This window comes from Lampetra fluviatilis, chromosome 70, assembly GCF_964198595.1.
Source record: "Lampetra fluviatilis chromosome 70, kcLamFluv1.1, whole genome shotgun sequence".
Taxonomy (NCBI): Eukaryota; Metazoa; Chordata; class Hyperoartia; order Petromyzontiformes; family Petromyzontidae; genus Lampetra; species Lampetra fluviatilis.
In genome coordinates this window covers 993,811-1,014,967 of record NC_136344.1, presented here as the reverse complement: position 1 = coordinate 1,014,967, position 21,157 = coordinate 993,811, and the positions used below count along the sequence as shown (strand labels likewise).

The window sequence follows — 21,157 nt, the reverse complement described above, 5'->3', positions numbered from 1 at the left end:
CCCCTTTGAAATATTGCAAACAGGGTTTTCTTCATAATCAACGTTTTTGGGTTAGATTGCGTTATTTATAAATGTGTCGTAACCCTCCACCCCCCGACACGGCCAATGGGCAAAAAAATGTCGCGTTGACAAAAGACAAATAGTTAACTACTTTAGCCCACCGGTGTGATGAAGCGTGAAACCACAAAATAAAAAAAAATTTAGTATGACGTTTCGCTTGTAATTGTATCCAGCATCATTGGGCAATTTGCCAGAATGGTGAGGCTCTGCTTTTGCTCCCGGTCTTAAATAGAGCAGCAGCAGGGTGACGTCATCATTTAACTCATCAGGTGCAACGATTTGAAGCGGAGGGGGGGGGGGTAAACCACTTCCCAGGGGTTGGGGGTCCCGGGCTCGGTCCCACTCAGTCCCGACACAGCCGGCTGCCCCGTGCCGTCTCCTCTGCGCCGGCCATGGGATCGGACAACACGGCCGACTGAGGAGCACATCAAAGAGCCCGATCCGCCCGCCAATCAGAGCGCTCGCCTGTACCCTAGCCCCACTCGGACCGTTGATTTCAGCGACGTCTGCATCTGAGTTTGCCGCTAAGCGCCCGACTAATTAGAGGAACGACCCCGTTTTCCCCACCGTTCGTGGCTCCGTCCCCCCTCACTACCTGCCCACCGATCCGTGTGTGCGGGGTATGTTTCTATCCGCGGTGGCCGCGTAGCCTCGTCGTGAGTGTGCATTTCCACGTTAATTCACGGCGCCGCCGGGTAATTCAGCCCGGGGAAAGCCTTAGTCAATTCCCTGGTCCCAGGGAAAACCATGGACCTACGAGGGGGCTCCTGGGTGAACCTGTGGACCAGGTGGCTTCCCCGCGAGGCTCTACATGGGGGTCGGTGTGTGTGTTTGTGCGAGGGGTTTGTGAGTGGGAAGCCGTGTCGTCCCCGTCGCTTGGCGGTGGTGGAGTCATAGGTGGGGCGCCCGCAGAGCGGCTTCGTGGCTGTGGCATCACAACATCAACACAATGCATGAACACTACAGCATCACAACATTGTCCTAGATAACATGTTTCTCAACAATAGATCCTGGATGGGGACCAGGCACCCACAACAGCACTGAACAGCTATACAAGAGAACAAGCTACTGTGTTAAACAAAGACACATCGTGCAATCATCACACTGCACCCCAGATGTACAGCACTGCATATAACACTGCACTATGAATGAGACATTTCGTCTTCCTTGCTCTCAAGATCGCAATATAGTTACTTGGGTACAAGTTTGACTCGACTTATTCAATTACAAGTGACATTCACAATAAGGCAAGTTGCAGGCTTCGTTGTTAACTAGGCATCGTATTTGTCATAACAATTTAACAGCATTATAACGGTCATTCTAATGTAGTGACATAGAACGGTCACTACTGTGTCGGCCTGTACGAAGGCTGGGGGCCCCAAGGGGGTGCCTGGGGGGTCACGTGGTGGAGGGACCTGGACCTTCCCAGAGGTGGGGGAAGGGAGGCGTGGCCTGAAGAGAGCCAGCCACGCCGGGGCGGAGCCAGCCACGCCAAAGCAAATATAAGCGTGGTGTGAACGCAGAGCAAGGCTGTTGTACTGTACTCCGAAGTGAAGACATCATGGGTCGTCGTCCTGGGCCAGGCAGGCCGTTGCCTGCCTGGTCCAGTCTGTGTCGCGTTCCAGAGTGTTAGTGAGTTGAGGGAGGTGGTCACCACCTCATGTACAGTGCTATATTACTTACCGTTAATAAATAGTGTTGCCTCCAAGCTGCGTGTGTGTGCACCTAATTCGAACCCACTACACTAACATAACAGCATTCCCAGTATTATAAGAATATAAACGAACTTGCAGACAATGCTTCTTAAAGTCCGACAATGTACAGTTACAGCTGGCTTCACTGGGACGCGATTTGTGCCGCCATCTTGAACTCTTTGTAATGGCGGACCCCCAGCCTCGTGGCTGAAAGGCTGTCAAATTGGAACTTCCTGGTCACGTGACCAAACTCAACCTCAAAACAGGAAATTCCTGTATACACACCCCCACTCCTGCCGTGGAGCAAAACACCTGCAGTGTGAGGCAGAACAACAATTAACCAGGATTTGTGCAAGGACAGTCCCCTTTGAAATATTGCAAACAGGGTTTTCTTGTCTGGATAGGTTTAATGGAAGCTTGAATGCGGAATAGGCAGTTCTTCCTCCCGTAAGCAAGAGTTGTTGCAATCCCTGATGATGCCACAGCCAGAGAAATGTTCTGCCTCTGGCGAACCTTAGTGAGGAGCAGGTTGAGAACAAAGGTCTTCCCAGTACCACCAGGTGCATCAAGGAAAAATATGCTTCCATTTTTAGACTGTCTTCCAAGTTTATCGTGTAGGCTTCTCTTTGTTCATCCATCAGCCTTGGTTCATTTTCCTCCACATTTAAGAAGCTCTAAACCATCATAGGATATTTCACGTAGGATCTCTTGGGCAAGGGCATGCAGGTTGTCCCTGGAGGGTGTTGGTAGTCCGCACTGTAAAAAAGAAAAAGTTAGTTCAACTCAAATTTTCAAGGCAACCGACTGCACAGAATTTTTGAGTTGAAGATATCAACTTAATTTTTTAAGTTTTGAAGAACAACAATTATTAAGTTGCGTCAGCTAAGTTAGTTCAACTCAAATTTTCAAGGTAACCGACTGCACAGAATTTTTGAGTTGAAGATATCAACTTAATTTTTTAAGTTTTGAAGAACAACAATTATTAAGTTGCGTCAGCTAAGTTTTTCAAGTTCGTACAACTAAGTTTTTTTAGTTCAAGTTACTGGAACTTTTAAGTCTGTAAAAGCTTACTATTTTGAGTTTAAATTACCCCCCCCCCCACACACACACACACACTAAATCATCCACTGACAGTAAAACTGTTAATTTATGCATGTTTATTTGAACGACTTTGGCACAGCTTTACAATTCCATAATGACATCAGTATGGGCATTGGGCAATGTAAACGAGTTATACCCAAAGCAAATACATCTTTTTTTTTACTTTCCGACTCTTGTTGAGACCTTACAAATAATGCAATATTGTCAAAGATGACCGATAAACAGTTGTATAGTGCCTAAGTATTAATTCAGAAATGTGTAAATCCCCAGCTGAAAAAGCCAAATTGTCTAAACGTTCTGAATTATCTGAACTTTGAAATTAGCCAAAAATGCAAACACGCAGGCTATAACAGTAATTGTGAAACACAGCTTGCTTCTACTGAGAAACAATCAATATTCTCGTGACAGTTATATGACAGCTACAAATAACAGATTTTTTTTTAGTCAAAATAAAAGAACAACATAAAAACTATAAGGTGGTCCATGTGAAGACTTACAAAATATCCAAACATAAATGAACAAACATGATAAAATAAATCTTCCCCATGGAAAATGAATCACTGGTTTAACAGCTTGGTCTTGAAGCTCCGGACACGCTGTGAGCAATTGGTGGACATTTCCATGAAAATGTGCTGGATAGTTTCACAGGTATACTTGATGTCTTTTGGGAACTCCATGTTAAGGGCATAAAGCAAGCCAAAAAGATACGCAAGCGCAGTCGGGGTGTCTGGGATGTCTTTCAGGACAATGGTTTCCTCCAACACAAGGGCAATATTAATGACTGTGTCGTCATCATCATCAAGCACTGTGAGGACCCCCATCTTGATGCCTTTCACCTGTTTGTCATCTGCATCAGTTGCCTGACAAAACAAAAACACCACTGAAATAATGTCCTGTAGAAAACTAGTCAATAAAGAGTGATGTCTATTTGTGTATGGCCTCTTTGCTATACAACACTACTAAAAGCTGAAGGTCTTCCAAGCTGCACTCACCAGGCATCTAGAGAAAAGCTTCTCAGTATTCTCCCGCAGAAATATGGGAAGACCTTCCACAGCTGCCTGTCTGCGATGACTTGTGATGTCAGATGTCTGTTTTGGAAGAATATAAAAACAAACAAATACTTTTGTTTAGCTCTGTGAAATGTACTCCTGTATGTGCACTTGGTTCCATTTGTATTCCCATCTCTACAATTGTGCATGTAGGCAGATAAAATAATTGCAGGCTCTGTTAGTTTGTTAGTGTTTATTTTTGTCTTTTAAGGATAAGTTCACTATTTTGCACTTTGAGCCCTTGCACTTTTATCTTGGCTGAAATAGAGTGTTTGACGAACACTCAACGAACACCACTAACCAATCGGTGAGTTGCACATCTTTGAAAACGAACGTTTAGGGTTGATTTAAAGACAGGTTTGTGAATGCATGTAGCTAGCCATTCTGAAGCATGGCAGGGCCGATTCTAAATCAGCCAAAAGCTCAAGACTGGACCAATAGTCAAAATTCGGGTGTCAAACACTATTTCATCAACCCAGAGAGGAGGCTCAAAGTGCAAAACCGTGAACGTATCCTTTAAATATTACTGTATTAAATAGACAATCAAGATGGAACTCGCTCACCAATGTAGCTGATGCAAAAAAATTATTAAGTTATATTCCATCAAAAGTGCAGAGTGCTAGCTTGGTAGTTCCTTCTTGATTAATGGTTTAAATATTAGTGGACAAACTGAAGAAAAGGGTAACACTTTACAATAAGGTTCATTTATTAAACATTATTTAATGTATTAACTAACATGAACTATACATTTGTTATAGTATTTAATAATCTTTGTTAATGTTAGTTAATATGAATAAAGCTGTTCATTGTTTGTTCATGTTAGTTCACAGTGCATTAACTCATGTTAATAAGATTTTAATAAAGTATTAGTAAATGTCGAAATTAACATTAACAAAGATGAATAAATGCTGTATAAGTGCAGTTCATTATTAGTTAATGTTAACTAATGTAGTTAACTAATGTTAACTAACGAACCAAATTGTAAAGTGTTACCAAGAAAGGGCCTTGTAGTCAATATAACAACCTGTTTGTCAAGCATTTCCAAAAGGGTTTCCATCTCTCGACTAAAGGCGCACTTCCTGGCACGATACAATTTCAGCAGACGAGGGGTCAACATCTCAAGGGCAGCTTTAAATGTTCCCATCAGGTCCTTGGTGGTCACACGAGTGAACTCTTGACAAATCTGAATTAAACAAATGCAATACAAATACAACAAGCTGATAGTGTGATTTCATTGTTATAATTAAGACTGCAAACTCAAAGCCATAATACAAATTAACCTACATACACTATCATGGAAAAAACATAACACAAATGCACCAAGTTCAAGAAAAAAAAAGATTCCTTACCTGTTCTTCAAGAAATAGACCGGGCCACCTCTCCAGAACCTCTGAGACCATGGGCTCCATCTCTACAATCTCCATTCTCCTAAGGGAGAATGTGATGTCCATCTTCTGTTTGATGAACTCCATGTCCTTGTTTTTCTTCTTCATGGCTTCAACCAGGGAAGACCTCAGGTCTTCCAAGTCATCCTCGGTGTAGCTTTCAGGATGATCTGGTACATGGTTGACCTCACCTCGTTTTGGTTTTTTCAAGGAAAACCTTCCCTCCGGACCACCATCCCCATCATCATCATCTCTTCTTTGCCTGTTGACACCATGATCATCCGCCTCCTCCCTTCTTGATCTCCTGTTGACACCAACCTCATTACATCCAGCTTGACGTAGTTTTGATCTGTAGTTCCCCATCTTGTACTTTATGCTGGTTGTCCATCCCGCATATCCAGTACCACCACCAGGCTCTTTGAGGCAGGGATGTTTGTTGACAAGTTCAGCAGCAACAGAATCAAACTCATGTTTTTCAGGGTAGGCTTTCACAGAAAATATTTCTTGTGCCAACTTGTCCAGAATCTCTTTTTTCACATCTCTGGTTACATGTAAACCCTTCCCTAATAATTCAAACGTGTCATTCCCCTTGCGGAGTATCAGTTCCACATCATATGAGAATTCTGGTACTGGGAACGGAGTGGGCCACTGTGAAACATTCCTCCTATATGTCCGCACAACTGAAGATAAGCTGTGGATTGAGCCTGGAGATCCAATGATGGCTGTGTCAAGGGAAGAGATGGAGGATGACCGAGTTGGTGTTGGAGGTGGTGGTGATGGCATGTCCTCATTGCTCCACAGAATATGCAAGACAGCCTTTTCTGAAGGTAACTCTGCTATGTCAATCAGGTTGCAAACTGCCTGGCCAAAGTCTGAGTCTTCATACTGTATACAGAATTCACCCACAAGTTCAAGTTTTTGACGCAGTTCATTGTACAGTTCCTCTAAAGTTTCAGGAGCTTTGGTCAGCCGAATCTTACGGACGAGTTTGGGATTTATGTGGACCAGAAGCAACAAAGCCTGTGAGGACAAAAGAAGAACAGATATTTGCATGACACTTTAAACTGAAGCCATATACAGTCATGGCCAAAAGTATTGGCACACCTCAAGAATTGTTGGTTTTTAAGCAAAATTCGCAAACTTTTGAAGGTTTTTTGATAAAATAACCAAACCAGGATATTTTCAATAGCTCAACACAACTGAAACAACAATTGGTTTCCCCAAATGTAACAGAATATATCACCAAAATACTGTGGAAAGTGAATACTGCATGGTCGAAAGTATTGGCACCCTTCACAACAAGTGTCTTTTGCCGTGATAAAAGCACACTTTTCAGTGTTAAAATCCAGTGCTAAGGTTATGGGTAGTCAGACGTCAGCTGTGGTAGCACTCCTGAGAAATATCAGCCCATTTCTAACGGACAAAAATCTCCAGTTTACTTACTATACATCTGTTGGTTTATATGGACAGTATAAGGTTTTCTTCAAGTAGAATCGACTTTATTATCCTTTAGAAATGGGCTTATACTTCTCAGGAATGCTACCACAGCTGATGTCTGACTATCCATAACCTTAGCTGTGGATTTTAACAATGAAAAGTGTGCTTGTATCACAGCAAAAGACGGTTATTTTGAGTGCCAATACTTTTGACCATGCAGTATTCACTTCCCGCAGTATTTTGGTGATATTTTGTGTTGAATTTGAGGAAACCAATTTTTGTTGTTTCAGTTCTGTTGAGCTATTGAAAATATCCTGGTTTGGTTATTACATTAAAAACACCTTCAAAAGTTTGTGAGTTTTGCTCGAAAACCAACACATCCGGAGGGGTACCAATACTTTTGGCCATGACTGTACCTTGAAGACTTAAAATCAAGTCATTAACACATGACAAAATTATGAAAACATACAAACAGAAAGGTGCTTACCATTTCAATTTACTGCAGTAGCCAAGCCCTTGGGGTCACCATCAAAGTTCTACCAACTTGGTATGCAGCCAATGGGTGGTAATCGTTCAAAGTCTCTGGATCCAGGATCTCTACATCTGAGTGACAGTTATCAATAAGTTGGTAAGACCGATAATGTTCCATGTACCAAGATGATAATCTTGCGGTGACAAAATACACTTTACACCACTTGTCCACCAATATGTGTAGTATTCTAAAGAATTCTGGCAGTCCACTGCATTCACCCGCAGACACTATCATGTCCCTCACATACTGGGTCCCATACAAATGTACTTCTTTAGCAAGAGACACATCATCTTCATTTGGGTACTTCTTTTCTAGTCCTGTCCTGAGCTTTTCATCTAAAGATGATATTTTCACTCTATCTACACTACCAACATGCAATTTTGGCTTGAACAATTGCTGTGTGTAAAGAAGATATGCCATGAGGTGTTGATGCTTAGTGGAAAGGGTGAGTAGTACATTCTTAAAACAGTGAGCATCATTGATTGCCTGTTTGAAAAAACTATGCTTAGACTCAAATCTAAACGTCCACAGATCCACTAATGGCCCAAAGCACCGTGTGAGATGCACATAGTGATCAATGAAGTGATGCTTTGGTTTCAACTTAAATTCAGGAAAGGTGTCAGTGAGTAACTGGCGATGGTCAGACAATTTATTCCCCAAGTAACATAATGTTCCCTCTGATAACGTAGTAGACACCGTAATCTCCACAATCTCTTTAAGGTCCATTAACATTTCCCATGACTGCTCTTGTTCAGGTATATAGTTCCCGATCAAGAGAGGTAGCAAACGTAAAAGTGCCCAGTTTTCATGTCCGTTACCGTTTACCTTTCCAGATACAAGGCTTGTCTTTGTAATTGCATGTGGCTTGTTGACCAAATCAGAGAATTTGTATGGAAACTGTTTTATGCGGTTATTCAGTCCATCGAATGTAATGAAACCTTTTCTAATCAATTCTTTTAAACACAAACTTAATTCCGCTGCGACAACACCTTCAAATAGATCATGCAAAAGATCAGGGGGAAATCCAGTAACTGGGTGGAAGAAAGACAACTTACTTAAAGCACAGGATGATTTAACACCATTCACACATGGCTTAGGCTTATCACTCAACTTGAGTTGTTCCACAAAAGAATCGTGTTGCGTAGCAGTTCTCAGTGGAAAGTTCCTTGGCTCACAATTTCCAATTTGGTCTCGACTGATGCAACAAAATCTGCAGAATTTTTCGACATTTAAAGCTTCCTGAAAACCTGCTAAGCTATGTGCACCAAGGTTATCAGCACAGACACAGAACACTGTTCCCTTTACAAATGTATCTAGAGTCTCAATATACACTCCTATCTTTTCAAGATATCCAAGATCCTTAATCAAAGGATAAAGAAAGGCATCATACCCAAATTGTCTGACATCGACAGTTTTTCCAAGACAAGCCAGTTGAATTAGGGGGAGAGTAGAGCGAAACTTGCTTGGTAAATTCAACAAAATCCAATAGACAGCAGTAATTTTATGGATTTTTTTTGAGGACCCCAAAGGATTACATAGTTCCAGGTCATCTATGTAAAGTCCTATAGAGATACTTGCATCTTGCACACCCAGAAGACCATTGTCTTTGTAGTACTGTCCGTCTCGAAAAGAGCAAAATTTACCTGGGTTGTCCCCTTGACTAAACACCAACTTCTCCACAAAATCTGGCTGTCTCAACAAAGTCCCAAGAACCTGGAGGATTGAAACATAAACAAATGTTTGTTTATGGGTTATTTTATATGTATACTCAGTAGGCTGAATTACAGGGAACTTATCTTTAAAAAAAAGATTTCTCCTGTGATCAGTGGCCAATGCACCCTTTCCTTGAGTGCTTACAATTAATGGATTTGTTTCCAAGACAGCATCATTAATCTTATGGAGAACGCTATCATCTAATTCAATGCCGTGTTCTGCAAGCACTGCTTTGATACCTGGTTGCGAGTGGGATTTTGAAAGATGTAAAATATCATTAAACCCCTCAACTATTTTCTGTACAGCGTGTCTACTAACATGTAATTCAGTTTGCATACGTAGAAAAAATCCAGCAGCCCTGTGTTCAAGAGTCTCAGCATCTACATACTCCTCCTTTTCTTGGACATCTGAATTTCCAGAACTACCTGGAAGTGTATCTTCCTCACTACAGATACCTAATGGTTGGTCAGAGGAATCTGTCTCAATGGACACAGGTTCATTTTCTAAGTCTGCTCTTAAACAGGTTCTGATATCACCATGCTTGTGTTTCCTACTTTTGTGTGAACTAAAAGTCTTTAGATTGTTTGTTTTAAAACTACATCTCAAGAAGGGGCAACACACAGTCTCATGTTTTTTTAAATGGCGTCCAAGGTGTTTGAAGAAAGACTGTTGCGTGCAGATTTCCCGGAATTCACATAGATTACAAAAAAAGGTGAATTTATCATGTATTTTGGCTGTCCTAAAATGTGATCTGGTCAAATGTGACTTTAAGGCGCCAGGTGTTTTAAAAGTACATACACAGTCACCGTAAACACACGGCCAGTAAGCTCCTCTACCGTGCCTGAGCCGATGGTGCCTAAGCAGACGTTCTTGACTGGCACTGGCAAAGCTGCAGAAGCGACACTTCATAGAAAACCTAGCACAAAAATAAGAGGAGAAAATTAACACAGTGACATACTTCGCAACCGTTCACATTAATGCTGTTGAGCTTCAGGGCTAAAACACACAAAGGTAGGGCTGGGTATTGTTCAAAATCTTTCGATCCGGTGCCAATTTCGATACCTCAGTTTCGATACCGGTTCCTAGCGATACTTTTTTCGATACCAATTTTATGAAATCCATTTTAAAAAGATTACATAACTAGGGATGGGAACCGAGAACCAATTCTTCTTCAGAACCGGTGCCCAGTGAATCAATTCCTTGGAACCGTTAGCATGCCTGCTTAACAATTCCGCGTATCGGTTCCGCTCGTTGCAAATGTGTCATGATGTCACACACGCGCTGCATTGTTTTGATTAAGAACGTGGCAAACATGGCAGAGGCAGAAGTTCGACGCAGAAGTATAATGAGGCCTTTAACGGGACGCCATGTTGCTTTCCGACAAGCCATCGCGTGCTATCTCACACACATTCATACACTCACTCACTCTCATGCGCACACACACACACTTGCGCGCGCACACACACTCTCTCGCGCTCACTCACTCACACACGCGCACACATACACACTCACTCACTAGTGCTCACGCACACACTCTCGCTCACTCACTAGCGCACACACACTCTCTCGCGCTCACTCACTCACACACAAACGCACACATGCTCACTCACACACACACTCACTTTGAGAAGTAGCTCACCTATACTTTTAGATTTGTTCTGAGGTTGCTACACATAATTTGTGTATACAGTATGTGCTCTGTCTTCTGATCAGATATTAAAGCGAGTTAATACAAACAAACACATTTGTACTTATTCCCTCACCCAATGAGAATCGATAAGGAATCGGATCGATAAGCAATCGTTAAATCTTTATCAATTCCCATCCCTATACATAACACATTACCTCAGAAAAACTTTGGTTTTATTTTTTTAGTTTGACTCATGCTCCTTAGCCAGTGCACAAAGGAACACATTTTTTTTATAAAGAGCTCATGCTCACCAAAACTGATTTTTAAAAAAATAAAAAAATACAGTAAAACTTAATATTGTGAAATAGTATTACAATTTAAAATATTATTTTAATATATTTCAAAATGTAATTTACTCCTGTGATATCAAAGCTGAATTTTCAAAATCATTACTTCAGTGTCAAATGACCCTTCAGAAATATGAAAACAGTTTGCTGCTTAATATTTTGGAAACTATGATAATTTTTTTCATGATTATTTGATGAATAAAAAATTCAAAAAAGATTTATTTAAAAACGAAATATTTTGTAACATTACACGTTGTAATGTCACCCTTTGATAACTTTAATGCATCCTTACAGAAAACAAATTCTGACAAACCAACACATTTTTGAACGACAGTGTGTAACGTTACATTCAGTAGGTTATTTATTGAAATATAAACACTGGAGTGATCAACAAGGTATCTCTTCATTTACCAGTCGAAGACGGAGCAACTTTCTGCTCTTATGTTTACTCCGTGCACTGTCAAGGTCTTCATCATATTTGTCGTGGTACCGGTCTTTGCAGCAATTATTTTAATGCGAATACTGAATCGCGCGCTGTTGGCATCGAGCCTGGAGAAATGTACCCACACTTTTGATCGACTTTTCCACATCTTTAAGGTATTATGTGTGTGTGCTCGCGTCTCATATGAATATGTGCGCGGAGAGTTTGTGTGTGTGTGCTTGCGTCGTCTCATATAAGTATGCGTGTGAAAAGTTGTGGGTGCGCGCGCGCGTCTCATAATATGAGTGTGCGTGAGCGACTTTATGTGTGTCGTTGTGCATTTCATATGTATTTGTTTGAGCACTGACGTTGACGAGTTAACTCCTTAGGTAACGTTATCGAATTCTGGAACTGGAACCGAACCACATGTCATTTTTAGATAAAGTTACTCGATAGTATCGAGGCAATTCGGTCGGTAACGTTACCTAAAAAGTATCGAACTCGGCAACTTACCCAGCCCTACACAAAGGTCGCATGCTAGAAGCTATATAAATCTAGTTAACCGTATCAAACCGAAGTTTTGTATCAAAGTTTTAGCACGTTAGTTCTACCTTGATCACGAGCAGCAATGTGAACTGTTACCGCCGGTGCTTCGGTTTCAGGTCAATGAGCAAAGCAGACGTGCATAAAACAATGCCATATCATTCATCGAGAATAACAAACATAACGGCAACACAAATCTTTCAATTAATATGTGGACAAGAATTATATTGAGCTTAGCTGTTCAAAATAAGCTACGTTAGCTTCTAACCAATTAACGTTAGCAAGTGTGGGATTTTGTATTGCCATTAACGCCTCGCCTGGTTATGATTTATCGATTTTGTTTCGCGCAATGAAATGTAATACAAATACCAAATGCATATACATATTCATATGATTAGCTTACCTGTTAGAATGAATGTTGTTTATCTTCGGCCAAGAAGTCAGAGAAATTTACCGCTGGCATCGTGACAAAATGGCGGACGCAAACTTTCAAACTGTCGAAGAGAGCTCCTGGCAAAATCCTTGGAAACCCCGTGGCAGCCGGTTGCCATGACAAATTTCAAATGAGCATGCGCAGATAAGTTGACCTCACTTTAACTGGGTGTCAACTACAACTTAAAAATAAAATCAACTCAATTTATAAAGTAAGATGAACTTTTACTCAGAAACGTCTGAAAGTGAGTTCAAGTGGCTTACAACAGATAGTTCAAGTTCCAACTAGCAATTTTATTGTCAGTGAATGCAAAAATCTTAGTAAGGTGAACAATTTTGAGTTGTCATTTTTACAGTGCGATAGACTTGAGGTCTTTTCCACCAATGGAGAGAAGTTTGTCTTCAAGGAGGATGAGGGCCTGGTTAAAGATGTCAGAAAAGTTCACCTCGAGGTTGGGATTTTCTTGAGCTCTGTGGAGGATGTCCTCACTCATGACTTTTTTGTCCCATGGGGTTAGATAGGCTGCAAAAACTTGAAGAATTATGCAGAAGAGCAATCTCAGTTGAGAAGGGGACTGACTAACAGAAGCTTCTGTCCATAGCTTTATCAAGATGCTGATCATCCTCAAGAATTCTACGAAGATTGCAAGCTTCCCTTTGTTTCACAAACAACTTTTTCCACTGTTTTGAGGTCTTGGAAAGATTTTGGCCCTTTAACAACATGGAGAAGCATTCGCAGAAAGTAGTGCACTCCTGATTTTTGGGATGAACTGTGTAGACTCTTCCCAATGCATCGGATTCACCGTCACCAGCATGTCGCTTCCATTTTTTTTAGCAGTCCATGTGTAATAAACCCACTCCGGACGATATCGTATTCTCTTGTCTTTATTCGTTCTATTCCCCGTTCACAGCTCTCTCTCTCGCACTGGGTTCCTTTTCCCGTTACTTCCATTGGCTAACGGCGTTGGGAAACGGCCTCCGTCCTGCCACGTGGCCGCTGACGTGCCGGAGGCACAAGACGTAGTCTCTCCTCCAAGCTCTTCACACTGACCTCGAACTGTCTCTCTCAGCCCCTTATATCACCTAGCTCACGTGATGCCACGCAGCCAAGCATAAGCCTCTCCCATGGAACCTTCTAGATGTTGCTATACAGCCCCAGGGCTACGCCCCTGGCTCGACGTCCCATTGGCTGCGGGCTGAGGCCTGCAGAGCCTGTCACCATCGCCCAGTTACCCCCGGGTGCATCCTCATATTACACATGTATAGTAAGAGGGAACTTTATGATAGAGGAGGTTGGCAGCAAATGGGTCACTTTGGCACAAAAAAAACGCCATCAGGGTTGTATCTTGTGGAGCCCAGGGCCTGTTCTTGGGCATTTCCTTCGGTGAAGTAGATGCGTTGACCATTGTCGTGGGGGAATGCTCATGGATGGGGAAGCCAAGAATGATCCAAATGGCCTCATTGGTGCTGATGTATCTTTCTTTGACAAAAAGCTAAACTTCATCCACACTTTGCCCCTCTTTTTGTAAGGCAAACACGGCCATGTCAGACTCTTTGTTGATGTATTTCCAAACATATTTGATGGCTTTCACAGAATTGCAGAATTCCACATTAATGTGGGCCTCAAAGATCTTGCACAGAAGATGGCAGTCGGGAATGATCCACCGGTCGTCAACCTTCATTTCAGAGTTAGTGCCAGGTCTGAGCGTTGCTTCAAATCCACCGTCTTCTGTATGTCTGCGACGATGTAGAGGATAGCCATCATGCCCTGCCTGAGTTTCTTTCAAGAAGTTCCTTGGATACTTCTTGGTACACTTGCAGTTTTGCATATGTAATGCGAGCGTAAACGGGCTCGCTGGATGTGACGTAACAGGTGGGAGGAGTTGGGGTGACGTGGGGAGAGAGAGAGCTTTTAAGGACAGGAACCGGAAGGGCTCGAGGAGAGAGTGAGAGTAGAGAGAGAAGGAGGCCACGCGGGGCAGGAGAAGGAAAGTGGCGCGATCGCCACAGGTCGGGGACTCGACACCGTCGGCCATCGGTGTCCGGGCACAGAGGCGACAGAAAGCCAGCAGCGGGGCTGCATAGTGAGCAGCAGTGGGGCTGCAGATCGGGAAGCAGAGAGGTTGCGTAACGAGCAGCAGTGGGGCTGCATAGTGGGGCAGCGACGGCAGCAGTGGGGCTGCCGAGCGGGAGACGGAGGAGACACTGAGCGAGACGCCGTGCGGGCAAGTTGTACGAACCAATAAAGGACAACGGGAGACAGATCCAGTGCAAGAGTCCTTTATTATACATACATGGCGGATTTGGATTGAACTCCCCACATTGGCCATGGACCATTTGCTTGCAGACCACATCAAATAGGGCAGGGTCTTGATTCGGGTCGGGTAGCTCAGCACTGATAAATGTGTCAATGTCATTTGCATGAATTTTTTCCCTCGTCCATAGCAATATGTGAGCATGAGGAAGACCACGTTTATGCCACTCAATGGTGCGCAAGTTACATCTTGTCTTCCCGACGACACCGCATTCGTTTGTAGTAATAACCCTCATGAGTTCATCAACTTTGAGTTTAAACACCCTTGCAATTGTAATAAAGCTCGTTGAGACGACTTCTGGAATCCGTCTTTTATTCAACTTATGTTACAGTTACTTCACGCTGCTGATAGGCAGCGTGAGAGGGACAGATAGACAGAGAGAGATGCCCTGCCACGTGGCAACTCGGAGCCCCGCTCCCGCGTGGCCCCCTTCCTCCGTTCGTTCCCGTTCTGACCACGTCGTTCGTCTCCACCCCTATTTAATACTCGGGTCACGTGGTACGTTTCCGCCAATCCTCGTTAGCCTGCATCTAATCTTCCAGGCTCCCAATGGGGAGATGAGCCCCTGGCTCATCTCCCCATTGGCTGAGGCCAAAGCCAGCAGACCCAATCCTTATAGCTGTCACCTTTCCATCACGTCAGGGCCATGCCCCCAGGCTTCCCCCCATTGGCCGTAAACCAGGACTGGCAGGGCCAATCACCATGACGAGTTGTGATATGTCAGTTAGCCGGATATATCCTCATATTACACAATGATGTAATGTCTCTCTGTTGGCTTTTGGTTTTGATAAAGCTCAATCTGGATCTCCTTCCTTTTTGGATTGCAAGTGAAGGTGATAAAGAGATCGGGCCTGCCATATTGCCTGATATAGGTCATGGCATCTTGAGTCCTCTCATGCATGTATCTTGGTCCACCTGTGAAGGATGAAGGCAACATAACTAATCTCCCCATATTCTGAGCGTTTGCAGCTCCGTCAGCATTGATAGCATCCCTGAGATGAACATACTGTTCTACACGCAGGCGTTTTTGATTGAGTTGAATGTAAAGAAGGCGTACTCCTCAACATACTGGTGAAAGAGGTTGGCGTACCTCAATATGTGGTTTCCGCCTTTTCTGTCCATGATCCTGAAGGAATAGAAGTCCTTAGAGGAGACAGTATTGTGAGGATGATTCTTTGGTTCTTTCGGTAAAGTCACGTATAAAGATAAAATAATAAATTAAATAATAGCATACTACAACGTTTCGATTGCAACACAAGCAATCATCATCAGCTCCAAAATTAAGATTGTGAGGATGACTTTGTCCAGTTGCTTTTATAATTTGAGGAATTTGGACGTGGTACCCATCTTGTCATTGCCACAGTATAATGGGGTATTGTAGGGGCATCATTATGTTTGTCTCAGGAATTTGTTTGATGGTGTTGTCTTGGTATCGAAGCACAATGTCTCTCTTAACATGTTCCTCACCCACCATAAGAACAGCAACCTCACCACAAGCTGGGACATTGAACGTCCGTGCATGTGTAATGTTCTTGGAGGGAGACGGAGTCTTCGTAGAGGCAACATGCTTTATTTCACCAAACAGTTTACACTAATCCCTAACACAAAGGGGTAATGGCCCCTTTCACCCACAACCTGGGGAGGTACAGCCTCCGGGCTATCGTACCTACGACTCTCCCGACTTCAGCCCTCCGGCTAGCTAAACCTAGGGGAGGCTGACCCACCGCTGGCCCGGTGGGTCCCTGACCACTGGGAGATGGTAGGTGGGTGGGAGAGTGAGTGGGTGGGTGAGTTGGTAGGTGGGTGAGTGGGTGGGAGCTGGTAGGTGGGTGAGTGGGTGGGAGCTGGTAGGTGGGTGAGTTGGTAGGTGGGTGAGTGGGTGAGTGAGTTGGTAGGTGGGTGAGTGGGTGGGTGGGAGCTGGTAGGTGGGTGGGTGAGTTGGTGGGACCTGGCCCTCACAAGGGCATCAGGGCGAGGGTACCTCAGGGTCCTAACCCCACGACCACTAGCACCGCACTGAGCCCCGGCCCTTAGAAGGACGTCGGCGACTTGGGGTCCAGGGTCTTCTTCTTCAGGCGGCTTCTGGCTTCGGCTTGAGACGGACTGCCTCGCGCTCTCAGGGACCCGCCTTGTATACTCTTTCTCCCTGAGGGGCGGGGCTCTGGGGGATCGTAGCTCCTGCCAGACCCCTCCCCTCAGAGGGGTTCCAACCGCCGTTGGCCCGACCGGTCCGGACCGGTTTCTACCCCTCCCCCTGGTTGTAGCGCGTGTGTGTCAATCATGACCACCACACATGCTCCCCGCTTGGGACCTTCGATGAACTGATTACAACCTGATAATCATTGGAGGTGACTTGTTGACAGAGCCGGCCCTAGACCTTTGGGGGCCCTAAGCAAAATTTGGTTGGAGGCCCCTTTGACCGTGTTGACCATCTGTACTGAGCTTTGTTGATTTTTTTGAAAACAATTTACAACAAAAACAGTAGACCGCATTACTTTTCTGTGAATATGTTAACCAGCTTCTCTTTACCTTTTCACCATTTGTGAGAGATCGAAACATGAAATGATAGTGACATCTCCTATTGTCTGATTATCTTTTTGGAAATGTGAAGTGGTGGTCAACATGTGCTGGTCCTCTGCTAACCAGATCAATTCGTACTTTGTCATTAATGACTGTTGGCCAGTTAGCTGGATCCAATGGAGGAGTAGAAAGAGAGCCAGGTGTGGTGGAAGGCATGGGGGTACTGCTCTCCACTTCAACAGGAGAAAGACCTATGGGGAAGTTTAACACAAAAAAAATCTTAATTTTAGTAAGTTGACATATGTTGGATGTTGATTTTATAATTGTTAATTTATTGTCGATTGTAGGAGTAAACTTACCAGCATTGTCAGCTTCTTGGGTGACACCAGAGCTGGAGGTAGAGGTTGATGGGCCTGCTAATGAAAAAAAATAATGAAATAAATTGACTGAATTGAAATTACCTGTGTTCTTAGTGTAATAAAAGACTTGACCACGATCTCTGGCTCAGTGTCCTTTATTTGGTCCGTACTGTATTACCCACACGGCTGTCTCCTCTTTGCTTAGTCCCCACAGTGCTGACTCCGATGTCTCTCCAGACTCCACCAGCAGCCCCTCTGTTGGCCTCTGTCGCTCTTGTAGCCCCCACAGCAGCTCCGCTGCTGTTACTCTCTCTCAGCCCCCCTGGCTGTAATCGCTGCTGCTCTTCTCGCTCTTGCTTACTCCGCAGCTCTGACAGCCTCGTGCTGTCTCTCTCTCTCTTCGTCGCTCCTGCGACTCTCTGCAGCCACACCGCTGCCTCTAACACACAGCCTTCCTGGCTGTACTCTGGGGTTGGCTCCCGCTGGCCGGCGGTGCCCCCCTCCTCCCGTTCGCCCGCGTGGCCTCACTCCTTTCCATTCACAACCCGACTGACTTCTCTTTCCGGTTTACCCACTTAAGGACCCCAACCTTTCACCCACGTCACCTGGCTCCGCCTCCCCGTGACGTCACATCCGGAAGGTCGCTTACGCCCGCATTACACCACCCTCCCCCGTAGAAAAAACCCAGCCGACCTCGGCTGAACAATACCAAAGCGTAATGCGGTGAACCGACCTTCCGCGCTAAAGGACACCAAGCATGCAATATAACAACAGAACAATAACAACAAGTAACATCAACGGACGTACAGAAAGCATGCAATAAATACAAGGGTAAGAACAAGAACAACAACACAACATACAATCAACGAAACGTAAGTGATTTAGAGCGTGTGCGGGTCGCCGGACCGTCCCGGACGGTCGGCGGCCCGCTCGCAGAACGGGAACGCGATGGAACTCGATGAATGACAGGGGGTAATTCTCCTGTTGCGGTTGGAAGTCCACCAACGTCCCGTGTTCCTGAAGAATCAGTCTTGGCCGTGTCCTTCGAATGTGCCTGCGGCGGGGTCGGAAGGGCTACAGGGCTCGAAGGTCTCGCAGACCTGGCAGGCGCCCTCCGAGCAGGGCCCCTCGTCCCCCTCGGTGTCACGGCCGACCTGTCTGGAACAGGTACGACAGGCGCTCGAGCAAGATCAGTGGACGCAGGCAGGGGAGAGTCGGCAGCAACAGACCCCGGCACAAATCTTCGGTAATACGAGGCAATCCCAAAACCCGCCGAACATCCCCCACGGTGGCCGGAGTCGGCCAATCCCGGACGCACGCCGTCTTTTCCGGATCCGTGGACACCCCCTCAGCACTCACAATGTGCCCCAGATAACGGACGGACCGTTGCAGTAGGTGGCATTTCTTTGGTTTAAATTTTAAATTCGCAGAGCGCATCCTCGTGAACACTGTCTCCAGCCGTGTTAAATGTTCCTCAAATGTGCGGCTGAAGACAATGATATCGTCCAAATATATAAGACACGTCTCCCACTGCAACCCCGTCAAACGAGCTCCATCAATCTTTGAAATGCGCTTCATAGCCAAGGGAAGATCAATCCCTCGGCAAGGCCAGATATCAACGACCCCCCCCCACGGGGTAATGTTCTCTTATAGAGACAATAACGCCCTAACCCAAAACCCGTGAGCCCCCGGCACACCAGGTTCAGTCTGCCACCGCACAACTGAACCATGACTCCCCGAGCCATATGAGCACACGGCCCATTAGTTAAAGACATACCACGGAGGTTTCGCCTCCGGGCTGTCAGGTCAGCCATCAGCCATAGGCCGACGTGACCACCACTCGTGCATCACCCAATCAACAATGGCAGGCATAAAAGATGGAATATTTGCCCCACCGAGGTTTTTCCCGCGCGCTCAAAATGGCGGCCCCCTTCGCCCAGCGCGTTCGCGCAATATCTCGCGCGCACTCAAAATGGCGGCCCTTTCCGCAAAGCGCTTCGACGCCATACCCTGCGTGTGCGCAAAATGGCGGCCCAACGTGCGAACACGTGGCCAGTTTTCTCCATTCGTGCACCCCAGCTTCCCTTTGCTGGGGGTCACAAATTGCATCCCCCGTCTTATTGTAACAATCCCAACAACGATAGACGCACAGCCCCAGCTTGCTGCGCGCAGCAGTCATATCGGGGAATTTTTAACCAATATTTTACCAACCACATTGGTTACACAACCCAACTCGCAAAGCAACTCGTGGCTGCATGCGACCAACCGAATACGCGACGCAACTTGGCGCCAATTTACGGTCCCATTAGCATTAACCTTTGAGACACCCACAACGGCGTCATCACGCACCCTCAAAGCGCGCTCTCTCTCTCACAAAGCGCCGTTACCCATAATATACACAAAATCGCGTGTACATAACATCCATACGACCAAATAATAGGGTCCCCCTCGAATTTGTTACCAATTTCCAAACAGGTACGCACAATTAATAACATCCCAACCCCAATAGTCAATCAATGCATCGCACCCCATAACCGTACAGAACGGTGTAACAGCACATACAGTCAGCATATCGCGATCACACGCGCACATTTAAGCACAATAGCAAGCCGATCTGCAGGTAACCAACACACCATTAATCCAGTCGTAACATTGCAGCAACAACACAAATATTCTCTCTCTTGCAACAACCACATCGCACATAGCACCTCGCAGCACAATACACCAAAAAAAAAATATATTTTTCAATTAAGCCCATCGCACAAGGTAACCCACGAGATGATACAGCGCAAGATACCCGACGCTCCCGAGTTAATAATTAACTTCGCCATCAATATAACAACTCCACACCGCAGCGCACACACACAATTTAACACTCAGCAAGCACAGCATACTCTCCGTCCATTCTCAACACACGTACACACTTTAATTGACACCGAGCAACAAGCAGATATAGCGCGTTCATCGTTATTACACACACATACCCACAGTCCGAACCGCGCTCCGCACAATCGAGTCATGAGAGAAAACAAAATCGCCCCCCCCCGGCCCTCGAAAGATGGGTGAGGTGTGTGTAAAGGCCGGGTGCGTATCGTTACGACTCGCCCGGGGCTGCAGCAAGAAGAGGACGGCAGGGCGGCAACTTGAGTCGTCTCGCAGAACTCGTTCGGCGACTTGACTGCTCCGTTGTCACGCACCCGAGCCAGGACGGGAGAGCTCCCGCCCCAGCAGCTGTAGCGTCGTCGTCCTCTCCTCGCAGCTCCCCCTCGCAAAACAGCAGCTCACAGCAGGCTGCTCTCCCCGCGGCACCTCCAGATGGCAGCGCAAGGCTGCCTCTCCGCCGCGATGTTGAAGATGGCGGCGTCTCCCCGCCGCGGTGAAGACAAGATGGCGGCTTCCCGCCGTTTCTCCCCTGCCACGCCCAAGATGGCGTCTTCGTGCCGCGTGGCAGATGGCGCTGGCAGCGCAGGCAAGGCGTCGGCCTGCAGACCACCATCGGCTCTCCCCACTGCCGTCGTCGGCGTGGTGAGCTCACACGGTTTCGCCAGCACGATTTTCCAGGTCTCCAGCTGCGCCATCTGTCTCAATCGTAAGTCGGATGATGTAGCAGATGATGGCA

General features: G+C 45.5%; 2 long non-coding RNA genes across 3 annotated transcripts; both read right to left on the bottom strand.

Annotated features, from left to right (window-relative positions):
• Positions 1–856: 856 nt before the first annotated feature.
• On the bottom strand, positions 857–17,731 carry LOC144952792 (uncharacterized). Its single transcript, XR_013640694.1, has 3 exons — positions 17,539–17,731; positions 17,318–17,430; positions 857–985 (listed from the first exon to the last, which is right to left on the bottom strand). It is a non-coding gene; the product is annotated as an uncharacterized LOC144952792 (long non-coding RNA).
• LOC144952790 (uncharacterized) lies at positions 2,916–7,978 on the bottom strand. Of its 2 annotated transcripts, XR_013640693.1 has the most exons (5): positions 7,214–7,978; positions 5,254–6,309; positions 4,929–5,087; positions 3,848–3,943; positions 2,916–3,715 (listed from the first exon to the last, which is right to left on the bottom strand). It is a non-coding gene; the product is annotated as an uncharacterized LOC144952790 (long non-coding RNA). The 2 variants fall into 2 exon arrangements; XR_013640692.1 differs by lacking the exon at positions 7,214–7,978 and having other exon boundaries at positions 5,254–6,385.
• Positions 17,732–21,157: the final 3,426 nt, after the last annotated feature.